At 42.9% G+C, this 16,433-nt stretch overlaps 1 pseudogene across 1 annotated transcript in view; it reads left to right on the top strand.

Annotated features, from left to right (window-relative positions):
- The window catches only part of LOC114316665 (U-box domain-containing protein 44-like), a 31,809-nt pseudogene extending 19,132 nt beyond the window's left edge, over window positions 1–12,677 (top strand). Inside the window, exon 4 of the transcript XR_014350644.1 lies at window positions 11,625–12,677. The product of XR_014350644.1 is annotated as a U-box domain-containing protein 44-like (transcript). The remainder of the gene's footprint in view (window positions 1–11,624) is intronic.
- Window positions 12,678–16,433: the final 3,756 nt, after the last annotated feature.

The following is a 16,433-nucleotide window of genomic DNA, read 5'->3' as shown; positions in this document are numbered from 1 at the left end:
GCGACAAGGGAAAGTCGTCCTTCGGACTAGCTCTGTTCAAATCCCTGAAATCCACACATACTCGGATCCTGCCATCCTTCTTTGGCACTGGAACGATGTTAGCCAACGAAGTTGGGTATTCGGATACCAGCAGGAAACCTGCGTCAATTTTCTTGGTGACTTTTTCCTTAATCTTGAGGGCCCAGTCCGGGCGGATCCTTCTGAGTTTTTGTTTAACGGGTCGGGCCTCGGGGTCAAGAGGGATCCGGTGCTGTACAATCTCAGGATCGATTCCAGGTATGTCTTCGTAGGACCACGCGAAAACATCTTTGAAATCTTTTAATAAAACGACTAAGCGCTCGCATTCCTCCGAAGACAACGTGGACTCGATTTGGACTAGCCGCGGGTCCTCCTTAGTACCGATGTTCACAGTAGTGATTTCATCCACTAAAGGTTTAACAAATCTTTCCTGCTCTTGTTCAATTAAGCGTTGCAAAACAGGAGGAATTTCTTCCTCGTCGTTTTCATCAAAATTTTGAAAGTCTGAATTAATGCAATAAATCAAGGGCACAGAAAAGTACTCAGAAACCACAGCTACTTGATTCTCATTAAGCACATCCAAATCGTCCGATTCTTCGGTTACAACAGACTCAAAAGAGAAAGAAAAAGACGACCTGGACAAGACTGTGGCATCCGGGTTATCATCCCCAGGATTACCAGACTCAGACTCAGTCGAGCTGGAACCTGATTCCGACTCACAAGATTCGGTGGAATCAGATTCCGGCTCACTACCTGACCCGGTGCTGTTAGACAAAAATCCCTCTTCATACTGCCAAATGAGAGAGGGTGCGATAGATGCATCCAAAATAGTTGCTGGTAGGCCCGCAGCCGTTCCATTCCCGATCATGCATACCGAGAAGTTATCCCTCAAGCACTTCTGTTCGATCGGAGGATCTGAAAGTAGACACGCCAGCGCTACCCTCATTTCATTTTCAGCGTCCTCAGACTGCACTTTCTTACTCTGCTCAGCCTCAGCCAATGGGTCTGTCTGCTCTTCGGCAACGTCATCCCCGGATAACTGCAGATCAAAGAAGATCTCAAACCCCGGCACGCGCTTCCTCTCCGCATTCAGCCACGGCTCTGGGAAGCCACAAAACGGAAAGTCTTCCCCCTCCCAGACGAAGCGTCTATTTAGGGTACCCTGAATGGGCCGGTGCATTAAGTCAAAAGGCTTTCCTGCCTTCTTCGCTTTGGCTCTCCCAGCCATCTCCTTACCCTTCCTTATCCAATCCTCTTTGGTGGGCAGATAACCCAAGCCAAAGGTATGTGGGTTGTGTGGCACCTCGGCCAATACTACGATGCTCTTCCGGCCGCTCTTTCCCAATCCCATCTCGGGGATGTGTTGAAGCTTGTTCATGAGGTATACTGATTGAGCACTGACATACACCCCCTCATTAACAGCTAAGGTGTTCTGCACGACCCAGGCCTCGGCTAGGGTAAAACCGGATAAGAACACATCCTCCATACCGTGCTCAATTTCCAAAACTGGTGTAGATACTTCCGGCGGTGGATGGATCGATGAATTTCCAAAAACAATGGCTATTCCCTTCCCATGGGGGTATTTCACCATTTGATGCAAGGTAGAAGAAACTGCCTTCACTTGATGCAGCCATGGCCGCCCCAAGAGTAGATTGAAAGTGGCAGGAACCTTTAAGACGTGGAAGTCTACCTCATGCTGTCCCGGCCCAACCTTGGTCTGAATTTTCACTGTCCCCATGACTTCTCTGCTTGTGTTGTCGTATGCCCGAATCACCTGGGCTGTTGGCACAAAGTCCGCGGTCTTCAAACCGATTGCATAGGCAGTCCTTGCTGGACACACATTGATGGCAGACCTTGTATCGATAAGCACCATGGGTATCCATTTGTTTCTGCACTTCACGGAGATGTAGAGGGGCTTGTTATGGTTCGCACCCTCAGGTGGTAGCTCTTTGTCAGAGAAAGTCAACATCGGGGTAGCTCCTCCCGGAAAAACTAAGCCCACCAGCTGTTCGGGCATGGTGTCTATAGAGAGCTTGGCCTTGTCCATGGCCGATAAGACAGCCTGTCTGTGTACTCGTGATGCCATAAGCAGTCCCCAGATGGAGATGTCTGCTTGTATCTTCTTTAACTGCCTCAGTACAGCCTCTTCTTCGATTTGCTTCTCTTTCTGTCTCTCAGCTTCCTTATCCTTCCCAGACACCTTTAGCTGGTCTAGGTGCGGGGGCTTGAAATACCGCCCGCTCCTGGTCATATGATCGACTTCATCAATATACCAGGTATCGTCTGGCTGATTGCTCCCCCAATCCTCATCCGTATAGGCAAAACATAAATCATCGTCCTCCCACCACATTCCGTCGGCAGCTGACAGACACCTGTCCGGCTCCGGTATGATTGTACTCGCAGTACCTTCAGCCCACATGCTCGCAGTATTCTCTATCTTCGTGCACACAACACTCTTAGTTTCCTCAGGGCCCTTAGCTTTCCTAATTCTCTCGGCATCCTCAAACCTTTCTTGTTCCAACTGCTTCAGTACAGTTGGCTGTTCAACAATTCTCGCATTCACAATGCCCAAGTCTTGAGCGGAATTCTTAGCACCCCTCGCTCTCCGGCGATTCATTCTGATTTCCGGCCCTTCCGGCCACAATTGATATTCTCATCCCTGCCGGGCCCTGTTCCAACTGAGATTCTTCGATGACGTTTGGTAGGTCATCAAGCCACCCAGTAGCCTCTGCCGATTCCTCATAATCAAACCAGTTGACTGCCGCGTCTCCTGGATCTTGGTCATCGAAAAACTGGAGGTTGGCCAAGTCCTCTTCCACAACCGTCAAACCATCTGTCCCCTACTCAAATCCATCCCCTTGGATCACACACAGCTCTGCCCTCTCTGGCAATTCAATATTAGGCTCAAACTGGCCTGCTGGCAGAATGTAATCACTCGGATCGTAGGCTTCCCCAGCGACGCTCCCAGACTACTCAAACCTTGATTGAACAATTCCATCCTCCTCTGAAATCTCCTCTGTTTTGTCTTTGCCAGTCACCACCATTGGCTCGGGTTGGGTTCTGGAGATGTCCAACATGTACAAAAAGTCAGTGCAGTCAAGAAGGAGCACCTCCGACTTAGGTAGGTGGGAAAGAGTGATATAGATGCTAGGATCGTAAGGCACGACCCCAGTCTGGATAAAGTTGACTCTTTTGGGAGGTAGAGCTTGGTTGTGTGTAGGGAGCGGGTTAGTTGTGACGTTAGGTTTTTCTGGAGGCAGGATCACCTGTTTGTCAATGAGATCTTGAATCTCATGATGCAGTCGGAAACATTGATCAGTGTCATGACCATGTTGTTAGTGATATGGGCAGTATTTGGCCGGGTTGTGAGAGGGGGGGAGTGGGTTTGGTAATGGCCTCGGCTCCAGGGGTTTTAGATGCCCTTTCTTGATTAATACCCATAGAGCCTTGAACAGGGGCATATACAATGGGATGAAGGTTCTTTGGCCTCTAGGTTGGTATTTGGTGGTCTATGTATTGCTTCCGGATGCACCGGAGAAAGGTGTGGCTGCCATGGGTCTTAGAAGGGGAGGGGGAATGGTGGTGACCATGCTCACCTCCGAAGCTCTTGCAGTTGCAGCGCCACTTGGGCCTGCATTGTTGTTGCAGTTAAAGGTTCTTTTGGGCTGCTCTCTATCTTGGTCAATCAGACCCTGTTTCATTGCATCTTCGATTACCCCCATTTCATGTAGATCTGAAAAAGTGGGGAAGGGGAGCACAATCATTTCTTGCATCAGTTTTGGCTGGAGATTGCGCACAATCATCCTGATTTGGTCTTTGTCGGTAGGCCTCAGGGTCATCATTGAAGCCTTCGCCTTCCACCGAGTTACGAAATCCGAGAAGCTCTCCTTAGGCTCCTGCCTTGTTGTTTCGAGATCTCGGGTCGTAACCTCGATTTGGGTATTGTAAGAGTATTGTGCGACAAAGGCCTCGGCCATTTCATCCCAACTCCGCTTGACATCATCCTCTAACTTCGCATACTAGATAGCGGCCACACGCGACAGGGTCCGGCCGAATAGTGAAAGCTTTTGCGGTTTGGTGAGGCCCATTGGCCGTAGTATATCTGAGAATAGCCGGAGATGCACCATGGGGTCCCCAGATCCGTCGAAATGATCAATTTGCAGCATTTTAAACCTATCCGGCAGCGTTACAGCCACGTCGGTATATCCATCCTCGATATCCAGGATAGCCTTTACCCCTTGGGATTTCTTGAACAACTTCTCGAGCTTGCTCAATTTCAGTGCTGTATGGTCTACCTCGAACTCGAAGGGAGAGTCCGGTTGATTGATAGGCGTAGGTGCTTTAGATAGCTGGGGCAGAATTGGGGGCGGAGCTGGCCTCGTTGGTATGTCCGTATCTGCCTGGACATTTGGTGCCTCCCTAGGTGCCGGGACTCCTGGTGGGGGAGGAACTAGGTGTGAAGCAGATGCCCCGGTTTGTTGTTGCAATCTGGTAATTAACTCTGTCTGCTGGGCCATGATCTCGGCCTGTTGTTTGGCAAATTCATCTCGACGAACAACATCCTGCTGCATGGCTCTCATGGTGTCCTGTATCTGACGCATCATTTCCTCAACTCCTGTCGGTCCCGCCATACTACCTTGATCTGTCTGAACTACTGGCAGGTCTATCTCTATAGCAACAATTGGGATCTCAATCCGACTGTCCACTGATGGGGTAATCCACTGCTCTAGAAACCTCTGCTCGGATACACTGCGTCTTCTCGACCTTCGTCTGATAACCGGGGGTAGGGAATGATACACTGGTTGTCCGTCGACCAGATCCTCAGATCGATTGAGTCGGCGACCTCTTGTCCAAAGTGCATGGGAATATCTGCTTGGTCTGAAGTAATTGTGCAAAACTACCTAGCAAAAAGATAAATAAAGCAATAATAAGGAAATAAACGAGCAGACAAACGGACAGCATAACGGCGTAAATAAACACAACACACAGTCGGGTATAATTAACACGCAATTGATACACTGTTCTCAAAGACTGATCATTATCCCAAATCACTATCCCTGAAGCTGAATCTGATACCCGCAGATAATTGATTCCGAAAATACTGAAATGGTGCCCACAGGCCTGATACCCAAAATACTGAACTGGTGCCCGCAGGCCTGATGCCCAAAATACTGAACTGGCGCTCGCAGGCCTGATGCCCAATCTTGCAAACTGATACATGCATTCGTATAGAGACGCACTCTAAAAGCACATAACAAACAAGTGAGAGCCAAAACACCCCTATGTTGGGGTAAGGTTTCCCTGTTCTATTTTGTCAGGAGCTAGGGTTTCACTACGTACGCAACGGTTTCAAACAACCTATAAACGGGTAAGCAACCTGTCCTAGTTTGGAATGGTCACTATGGATTCCGAATATGCACTAGGTCGAATGGTTAAAAAGGGTGCCCCGGTAAAATCGGGGTTTGTGTTCCCATACTGGCAGAGCCCGTAACCGGTAAGCCTTATGGCACGCAGCCTCTGGCAAACCGCTCAGGAATAGCAGATGGCAAACACGGTGTCCTAGGCGCACCAATGCAAATGCAATGCAAAGAAACACATAAGTGTAGTCAAAACCAGATATCATGAGTTCAAGTCAAGTTCTCTAAGTCCCCAGCAGAGTCGCCAGAAACTGTAGACGCGCCTTCGGGCCTCGCTACAGTTCGGACTCAATTTGTGTCACGGTCCAGTATCTAATCTCGCAGAGTGCAATGCAAGACCGATGACTCATCAAAGAGTCCAAATCCGACAAATCGTTTTGGAAAACAGATTTTTTAGAAAGAAGTGCCAAACATGGATTGCTTTGCCAGATACAGAGTCACCACCTAAATATTTATTTTGAGGGAATTTAGGAAACCTTGACTCGTTGCCTAAGGCCACGTGTCCGTCATCACCAAAGTTGCCTCTGCTCGGGAATTTGGGTACGATTGGGGAAGGTCACTTCGTGAGCACCCCCGCTTGCCCGATCAAAGATCGGCCTCTACTAACCATGATATATCGTTTTTAAAAACACATGCGTTCTTATTCTGATAATTAGCTAGAATTACTATGTGATGCGCATAGCAAAACAAGTATAGACTGGATCGCCTGAATTGGAACAAAACATTGCATATTCGTTTGTTTGGAAATGTTTGAAGTTTGCTACTCGCAAGTAGGTTAAAATGCGGATTTCAATGAATTATCCCAATTCAAGTAATCCAACCTTCACCCACAGGCATTCAGGCAGGTATATTAAATAAGCATATAGCCTCATGGTAAGCATGCTATCATAGCAGTCACTCACACACATGCAAGGATGCTAAAGCATAAACACTTACTGAGTACTCCAAGCCAAAACAAAAGCTATGTTAGAAATCCATGCATGATCCTAACTATACAGAAATGCCTAATGTAACACATGCAAAATGCAACTAAGATAGACTCGGCTATTCTAAAGATGGCATGTGAAATGCTACAACTAACAAGTATTCAACTCGGAATTGAAATACAAATGCAGTTAGTATGATGCGCCGAGCCCGGTGTATGCAAGACAAATGAATGAATGCAAACATGCTATCATACTGTATGCTAATTGAAACATGCCCTAATCTAACCATCATAAGCTGGTAAATAAAAGAGAGAAAGACGTGAGGTTGGAAGACATACATCACATGCACGGACACTTATTATAGTTGTGCCCTCGCTCGGAGGGTCCGAATAAATAATATACAGTCTGAATAAATAGTACAGTATGAATAAATACAAAATCCTAATTAATTAACAAATTAATCTAGGAAAACAGGTAAATTAGACGCAAATCCATGGACCGCCTTAGCTCTGATCCAAATGATGAATGATGCATGCTTGAGTTGCCTTGCGCAAAAATCCATTACGATGCCCCAGTTTGCCTTTGTTTGCAATTGTTCTTGGAACATTGTGCAACGCTCTAGAAGGCCGCTGATTTCTGATTTACTGAAACAGAGAGCAACAAAGGGGCATGGCGAAGTATTTTCACATATGTATGCATGACTACTCTTTAAAGAGTGTAGTCCTCGATCCTCGTGCCACCAATCACGCATATCGATGCATGATGGCCAAGGAGTCGAATTGCATGACTCAATATGAAATGAATGCACATAAAAACACAACAAGACCTAAACTCCATCATGGGTAATCCGGAGTGTCGGCGACAGGGAATTGAGACACGTTCCGTCACTCGGAGTACGAAACGTCCTTCGTTTCCCATGCTTGGGCTAACTCCTATCCCAAACACGATGCAAATGAGATGGCATACACAATGTGACTAACATACAACCTAGCATATGCAATGCTATGAAATGGCATACACAATGCTCGATGTAACATGGCATACACAATGCTCTAACATACAACCTAGCACACGCAATGCTAAGGACTGAAATGGCATACACAATGCATGATGGACTTACACCAACACGAGTGGACCTCAGCCACACTCACATCAGTGACCATGGTATGAAAATGAGAGAATCGAAATGCATGCACACATGCACGAATTCCAAGGACCGAACCTAAGGCATAAAATGCCACTCTACCAAAGCATGGCAAGGGATGAAAGATGACATACAAACATGTAATTTCTAGCACTGAAACATGATGCTAAACGGTCCTGAAACATGGAAATATGGCACCCGATGCATGAAATAAGCCCCGAAACTCAAAGCTAGGCACATGCACTGAATTATAACTATGCGAAGCAAGCATTATTTGGCCATGAAGTACAAAGATAGAGCCAAGGCAGTCCCAAAACATGCACATTTCTAGTTTAAAGCGTGGCCAAAAAGTGCTAACATGATGGACAAAAATAGAATGCAAATTCGGCTAGCAAGCATGGTTTACATGGCATGTATATGAAGCGTATGAGAACTCATCAAACCAGCCAAAAACTGTGAATAAAACATGTCAAAATATGCCCAAATAACCATTGAAATGAAACCAATGCATGCAAAAGTGATGAGTTCCTTTAGAGGGCCATACAAGGGGTTATTAAGCACATACAAGATAGACATGTAACATGGAAAAACCACCTCTGAAAATGAGTTATGAAATCCCTAAAACTCGCCAAATAGGCCCTAAAATTGGTCTAAGAAACATGCAAATGAAAGCCACTTTGAAAGGCCTTGAATAGGATTGCTCTACACATGCATCAAAGACATAAAATATGGCAAAATGGGCTCTTGAAAGAGCTTAGGAAGACCTTAAAACCCTCAGAATGAGGCCTGAAACATGACTTCAATGCATGCAAAATAGGGTCCCTTTGGAAGGCCAACAATGCTAGTAAAGAGAATGAGGGGTGAGAGGGTCACCTCTCTATGATTTTGGGGCTCAAAGACATATCAAGGCCACTGCAAATCCACTATATTTCAGTGGCTGAGAGGCCAAAACAAGGCCAACGCAAATGCTCACATGCATGGCTCAAAGCATGGGGAAATGAAGCATGCAAGGAAGAAGATGACTCCAAACAGAAAAGTGACCTCAATCAAACTTAAAGAGGAGGTCAATACAAGACTTTCTTCAGTTTAGGTTGAGGTCCAAAAAAGCTCACAAATAAGGCTAATATATCATGCAAAATAAGCCCTAAAAGAGAGATAAAGCATACAAGGGGGTAGGAGACCTCAAACAGAAAAGTACTCTTAAATAAACATGAAGAGGAGCTTGAAATAAGACTATTTTCAGTTTACACCAAGGCTCAAAAATGCTTGCAAATGGAGCTAAGGTATAGACCAAAATAATGCAAAAATGGGGGAAATGAGGACTTACCCTTGTAGCACAGCAATGCAGCCAACCCTGGACCAAGAAAGTGAGCTTTGAACCTCTAAAAATGAGTTCCAAGGTACTGGAATGGATGGTGAAGGTGTTAGGCTTAGAGGTGTAGTGTAAAATGGCCAAGAATATTAGGGTTTGGAGCTTGGAGAAGAAGGCTATGGAGGATGGAGTGTGTATGCCTTAACCAAATGTCTAACCTTTGCAAAATGAGATGGAGGGTTGGTTATATAGAGGGAGAGAAGTAAGGCTTCTTGGAGAAGCCAAGAGAGAGGTTCAAAGCTTCTAAAAGAAGCTTGACCAAAGGGGTCAAGCTTCTTGAGGAAACTAGACCAAAGGGGTCAAGCTTCTTGAGGAAACTAGACCAAAAGGGTCAAAAGGGTCAAACTCCTCCTACCAACCAAGCAAAGGGGTCAAAATCCCCTTTTAAGGACCAAAACAGGGACAAAACCCTCGGACAGTGGGTCAAGTGCAAAACAGCTGGCATAGTTGGAACACACTTGAGAAGAGCAAAAAGCAGAAAGCTGGCCGACCAGCTAAGGTGGCCGGCCGGCCACTCCTCCTGGTCGGCCGACCAGGGGTCAAAAGGGTCAAGCAAAATTGCTGGTCGGCCTACCCAGAAAGGTGGCCTCCCAGAAGAGTAGAACACAGCTCTGTGGTGAAAAACTAGAAAAAGTGACCCAAGAGAGAGAAAAACCAGCTTTTTAGAGGGGTTCAAAAGGGTCAAGAAGAAATAATGGTCGGCCTACGCATATTGATAGCCTCCCAGATGAGCACAACACAATGGTGGTATGAAAAGCCAGAAATTGTGGCTCAAAAGTGAGAAAAACTAGCTTTCTGTCAGAAAAATCGGCTTTTGGAGAGAGAAAATGAGAAAACTAGTTTTTCAGGAGAAAAGATGGCCTCCCACCATCCTACCATCTTCCTAACAATGAAAATAAGGTCCCTGCCAAAAATGAACCCTAACCGATGCAAAACGAGGGTTCGGGGGCCAAAACGCGCGGTCTGGGCCCCTGAAAACAGGTTGTTAGGCACCGGAAGTGGCGTATGACCACGAAGGTGGTCTCCCGGCCACAGTGTCCCTCAAAAGGGAGGAAGCAAGGTGTGTGCCAAAAATCAGAGCAAACGGAGGTAGTTAAGCGGTCCCGAACCGAGGCACACGGCTGACGGCTCTGAAAACCGAAAACTGGGCTCCAAACGGGAAAAATGGCCTACGACCACGAAACGTAGCCTACGGCCACTGAGAGATGGTCTACGAGACCTCTCCCTTCCTTCGGGAAGAGAAAACAGAGAAAACAGGAGCTGGTTCGCAAACCGAGACAAAGCACAAAAGAGCTCCGAAGTCTAGAGGCAAGGCTCGCAGCCGAGACTCCGCAACCTCAGAACGAGCACAATATGCAACATCACCGAGCGCTCAACTGGTGCCTTCTGAGTCTTAAGGTCGGTAAAAAATGGGGTGTCTACAATAGGACCTTGCCATGTAGAAAGGAACTTTTGATTTTTAAGCTAGAGTCATTGTGTACACAATTTGTAGTGACATGGATAGAGCTATTATTTGCTAGCTTTTGATGTCTTTATAACCCAGCTTTTGATGTCTCTATAACCCAGCTTTTAATGTCTTTGTGGATAATTTCACTTGAGAACCTTCATGGAGATATGCAAGCCCGTCTGCTATTCCCAATATGATGTCAAGCCGCTTTTTGCAGCTTATAATTTGAGTCTTGTTCTTATCTGCATGGAATAAAAGAGTGTCGCCACTTAAAGAAACAATTAAAAGAATGTGCAAGGATATCTTAGGTTTTGCTTTATATGCTTTTGTCAGTTATAATATAGCCAAAATAAATAAATAAATAAAGTTCCAAGTTTCAGGTCATAGTCATGTGAAACTCCATAAGGGAGTAGGATTAATCTCATATAGACAAGGTAATGGTAAAAGCAGTAATAGTTTAGAGTTTTTTGGAAACTCTTAAAACATATAAGTAGATGAATGGCAAAAGGAAAGCATGTTTACATGGTTTGTTATGTACTATGGTTATATGAATACATCTGTAACTACAATTTTGAATGAATTCAGTAATCCTTTAATTTGTGTAGCAATGCAAGTTACACAATTGAGTTCAATTACACAAATCTAATGATACATGGGGTGTTCTAAATATCTGAAGAAATGTAAAAATGTGGATTTTATTGCAAAAAGATGAAAATAAGCCAAGAATTTAAACAATTCAGTATTTTATCTTTAGCCAAAAGCAGCCAAAATTAAAAAAAAAAAAAAACCAAAGAGCCAAAAAATCATGAGCATGTTTATAAATAAAAACTAAAAAATCACAATGATTCCTTACCAAAGAGGATTTGATCAAGGCTTTTGTTGGGTACAAATTCATAAACAAGAAGGCATTGAGGGGCTTCAATGGTACAACCCAAAAGTCTTCCAAGGTTCTTGTGTTGTCTTACAAGGTTCTTATGTTGAATTCCACTGATCAAATTTACCTCATTGAAGATGTCATCGGCCCATTGTTGTGAATCAAATGTACCTCAATGCTACATTATATTTTGGAGCTATTATATATATTCTGCAATTAGTGATAGTGATATATGATATTCTTGCAATCTTTTGGCATCTTATGTTATTCCTGTTACTTTATCATCAAGGATCACCTCAACTCTTTAAAGTTTTGAATTGTTATATGCATTTCTACTAAATTGGTTTATAAAATAAAATTATTTATATATGAGTTTAGATGTAATTGATAATATATTAATGCTTTCCTTGTTTATTTTCTTTGCAGATTGGTTTTTGATAACGTTTTGAAGCATATTTGCAAATGAAGATCAACTGTTGATTTTTTTTTTCCTGAACTGATACTTAGTTTTAGTTGCAAATCAAAATCGAGTGTTTTTTTATTTTATTTTTTTGGACTCAACATTAGTTCATTTTGGAATTTGCTATGATGGTTTTTTTTTTTTATTATTGTTATACTTGATGGATTATTATTAAATTTGTTTGACGGATATATTTTCATTTATAATATAAATTGTTTAGTGAATTTTTTTGTGGAATGGTGTATAATAGCTAGTGGATTTCTTAGTACATTTAAAAGGTTATTGAGATATGAGCAGAAATATTTGTGAAATAATAATTTAAATTAAAATATAAAATATGGAACACGTTCAGTGACAAATTTTTTTGTTATTTGTACCAATTATTATGACAAAGTGATTATTTTTCGTTAATAAATATTTTTTGCGACAAACTTTATTGCAGCTTATATATGAAATATTTGGTTGATTTTGTTGTTTGGTGACCAAAAATTTTGTCACGTATATATATTTTTGCCACGAAATATATTGTCACCCATGTATGGCTTTTGGAGACGAAAAATGTCGTTATCTTTACTTCTTATGGCGACGAAATTATTTCCTCATCAATGATCAACATGTGTGACAAATTTATTCGTAAAATAAAGTTATAAATATGGTACGGAATAATTATTTAGTGACGAAAATAAGGATTTTTGGTGACAAAATGTTGTTTTATTGGTGACAAGAAATTTCGTCACTAAAGTAATATCATTGGTGACAAAATTATTTTTTGTCACGGTGGTTTTTAGTGACAAACATTCAGTGACGAAACCGGTGAGGAAAATATTTCCTCACAAATATCTATAGTGATGAAATTAGCTCTTTGGAGACAAAAAAAAATTCGTCATTCAAGACCCAACTTGTTGTAGTGGCGATCTAGGATGTGGAGGTCGGCGCCGCCTTGTCAACGGCTGTGCTCCTACCAGAAGATTTGAATCAAATGGCCGACCTCCATGAGTATGAGAACTTCGGCCTGATGATGCAGCACTCAGTCTTGGTAAGCCTCTTTTTTTACTATTTTATAATTTTTTAACACTTAGCCAAATTTTTCATAATCTGTTTCAATCCTTGCAGGGCGTTCGGCATGCGTATTCATACGCTGTTAAGATAGAGTTGATAAGGAATGAGTTAGCGTTACGACCCAAACCCGCCCCTATGGGTTTAGCACCGTAACCGGCCAGTAATCCGAGATTACCGAAGGCCTACTTAACAGTAATACAATAATATAGAGTACAGGGGCTGGCGGAAGCCAATACAGTAAATAAACAATGTCCAATGAGCTGTGACAGTCTGTATGCAAAAAGACTTTTCATTCAAATATATACGGTCAGACAAAACAGTATGTACATATATACAATCATTCGGTCAGGGACCTAATCCCTATTAAACAGTATAGTACAGTACAGTACAGTACAGTACAGTAAACAAAACGGTTACAGAGACGGAAGGGGGAACTAAAACACCCCTAAGCCATAACTCGACAGGCTCGGAACCTCGTAGTGAGGCACAGCGGTTGGCTTGACAAAACTGGAGTTTACCCCGGCGCTCCTAGCTGCGGTCTGGTGCCTGGACACCTACATATATATATGAACAGTGAGCTAAAGCCCAGTGAATAACACAATGCGTAAAGGGGTTAAGAATGAATGTCCTTACAGTAATGAAAATGGTTCATTAAATCAGTGTTTCAGTCATTCAGTCAGTGCAGTCATATGTGGTACATCCATTAGCATAACAGTACAGTAAATAGTAGGTCTTAAAAGACCGAGCAGTAAATGATGGCCATCAATCAGTAACAGTAGTGGTTCCAACGAGGGAACCGACAGAGATCTCTGTAACAGTATCAGTAAACAGTAGGTGCTAAGGATGCCACAATACAGTTTAGAATATAGGACATACATTCATTCAGTTAACAGTAATCAGTTCAGAAAGCAGTACAGTTCAATTGTTCAGAAGATAATCATTTTGAACATATCTTTACACAGTTGTTACTCACAGAGTTCTGGGCTACAGTAAAGCTAAAACGCGTCCCCAATCGCCAACCCTACACAGTTACAGATTGAACACACACTAAGCTACACAGTTGGGAAAATAATAACTTAATCCCTAATTGCCTCGGTGTGTTCTGCATCTATATCCTCAATAAAATGCCTTAAACTAGGCCTAAGAATGCCTAGAATGAGATGAGGATGCAAAGATGCACTTGAAAAATATTTTCAGACTTTTTAGAAAACAGGGGTCACGCTCGAGCGTAGATTACTCTGCTCGAGCGGACATGCAGACAAAGGTTTCCGCTCGAGCGTAGACTTACCCGCTCGAGCGTTCTGCAAAACAATCAAAAGTGCTGGATAGGCGAAAATCACGCTCGATTGGGTGCTCGACACCCACTCGAGCATGAGACACAATGTCCCGCTCGAGCGTCAATTATTCTGCTCGAGCGAACTTCAAAACAGAACAAAATGCTGGGAGCACGATTTCCACGCTCGAACGCCAGTCATCCCGCTCGAGCGTGAGTCCAAATTCTGGAAATTCCAGATTTGAACCTCAAGCTCAAAACCAAGTTTTAAACCATAAATTTCGATCCTCTTGGGCCAATTTTCCAGAAAACACATCAAAACTCTTATTTTTACATGATTCAAAGCTCAATTTGTAAAATTAAAGCCCAAGGGTGTTTCAAATAAATCCAATTCAAACCAATTTCCATAAATATGAAGAATATGCAAACATGTATGAATTTAAATCATTTCAAAGCTTCAATTTGATGCTCTAAGGAGCCAATTGTTCCAAAAACAAGATGAAAACATGGACTTAACATAACCATGAGCATGCATGAGACAATTCTCCATGGAATCAACTCAAATTCAACAATTCAAACATGCATGCATGGAATGAGCTCCAATTCAACATCATGAGACCAAAACTCGACTTAAATCACTAGAGGCTCAAGACCCACGCATGAACAAGCTTAAATACAACAAGGAGAGGTTGACATTCCTTACCTAAGTCTTGAATTAGAGGTATGGAGGCTCAAGAAGGCAAATCTCTCACAATTCTTCAAGATTCCAAGCAATACAAGATGAATTCACTCTAACTCCCTATTCTCCCTCTCTAGTCGGTTATACACTCAAGAATAATGGCCGAGCAAATGTTTGTAATGCAAGACTAAGCCTTAGACAAGGTTTGGTGTAGTGGCCCACTCAAATGGCAAAGTTGTAGTTAAGTCAAACTATGTAATTTCTCAATAATTAACCTAATTTAATCATACTAAATCAGTTTTCAGATAAATATACCATAAAATTACATTATTTCTAAGGATCACAAATCATCAATCAATTTCGGATTCGGCCGCCGATAAGGCCTTCAATTCGCAATTTAAACATAAAAACACGAACAGATAATCAAATAACCAAACAGATAGAATCACAATAGAACAGGTATACTCAGTCAACTCGGTTTCCAGTTTTCAATCAATCAGTTCAATAGTTAAATCAACTCAGTTATCAGTCATAATCAGTTTAGTTTAACGGTAATCAGTGGTTATTCGGTAAACAGTGACGAGGGTTATTACAGTTGGCAAAGAAAACTCAAGAAGCTTCCAAACTCCTGTCCTCGCTCAATCATGTCGAAGCTAATAATAGAGCTCTGTTGGATCAAGCCAAGGCTTCCAGGGCTACTCAGAACCAAGCCGAAGAGAAAACAAAAACGGTTGAGGTTGAAGCCGAAAGCCACCAAAGCCAATATTGAGGCTGCCAAAGCCAAGATAGCTGAGTTAGAGGCCAAGCTCCAAGAGGCCCTCGACTCAAAAGATGCCGAGGTCAGGGCGGCCGATGAAAAGGCTTTCGAAGAAGAGCAGGCCACCGTCCACGATCAATACAAAGGGCAAGTTGACCTGGCTTGCAACCAAGGTTATTACCTCGGCTGGACGTTGGTGCTCAACAAGATGTCTATCCCAATGGATTCCTCACTTTGTGATATTGACTAGTTACAAGTGCCTTTCCCTCCGACTCCACAAGAATCCAATGATGATGCCGAGGAGGATGTCGCCAAGGAAGAGGTTGCGAATGAAGACGAGGCTGCTGTTGGGGCCAAGTCTCCCACTTTGAATGAGCAAGTCCTTGACTTGACTCAAGATGAGGAGGACAAGGTCTCCAAGAATGCCTCTCCCAAGAGAGCTATGTCAGAAGCCGAGGTACAGATAGCTGAGAAAAGCCTCGACCAAACTCTTCTCGAGATCGATGTCGAGATCAAAGCGGAGAAGATTGTCGAGAAGCTTTCCTAGTTGTCTGCCGCGGCCGGCACACAGGCAATCGCCGATGCAGAGCGGTCCACTTAGAATCTTTTTCCTTTTTGTAACAATTGTAACTTTTTGTTCAAACAGTGTTTTAGCTTCAATTTGGCCGATGTGCCTTTTTTGTACCTGAACAAGTTATTTTTTTGCTAGGCCGAAGTGCCTTTTTTTTCTGTGAACAAGTTTCATCTTTTGAGTGCTAGTCTTACATTTCCTTCTAAGTGTTGAATGTATGCCTTCTTTTCTTCTATGCATGTTTCTATACTTAGAATATTTTTTACATGTCTTTAAAGAACAACTTAACTGTATAATCGTCTCGGATATGAACCTTGACTATTTGTTTCGGCTAGCAATTGGAATACCTCGTCTAACACTTAAAAATATTTCGAAATATTTTTACAAGTGCTTGTTTCTTTAAACTTATTCAATCAAGTACTGCTTCTTTACTTCT

This window comes from Camellia sinensis, chromosome 14 (assembly GCF_055761805.1).
Source record: "Camellia sinensis isolate YWXY chromosome 14, ASM5576180v1, whole genome shotgun sequence".
NCBI lineage: Eukaryota > Viridiplantae > Streptophyta > Magnoliopsida > Ericales > Theaceae > Camellia > Camellia sinensis.
This window is presented reverse-complemented; position numbering and strand designations above follow the sequence as displayed.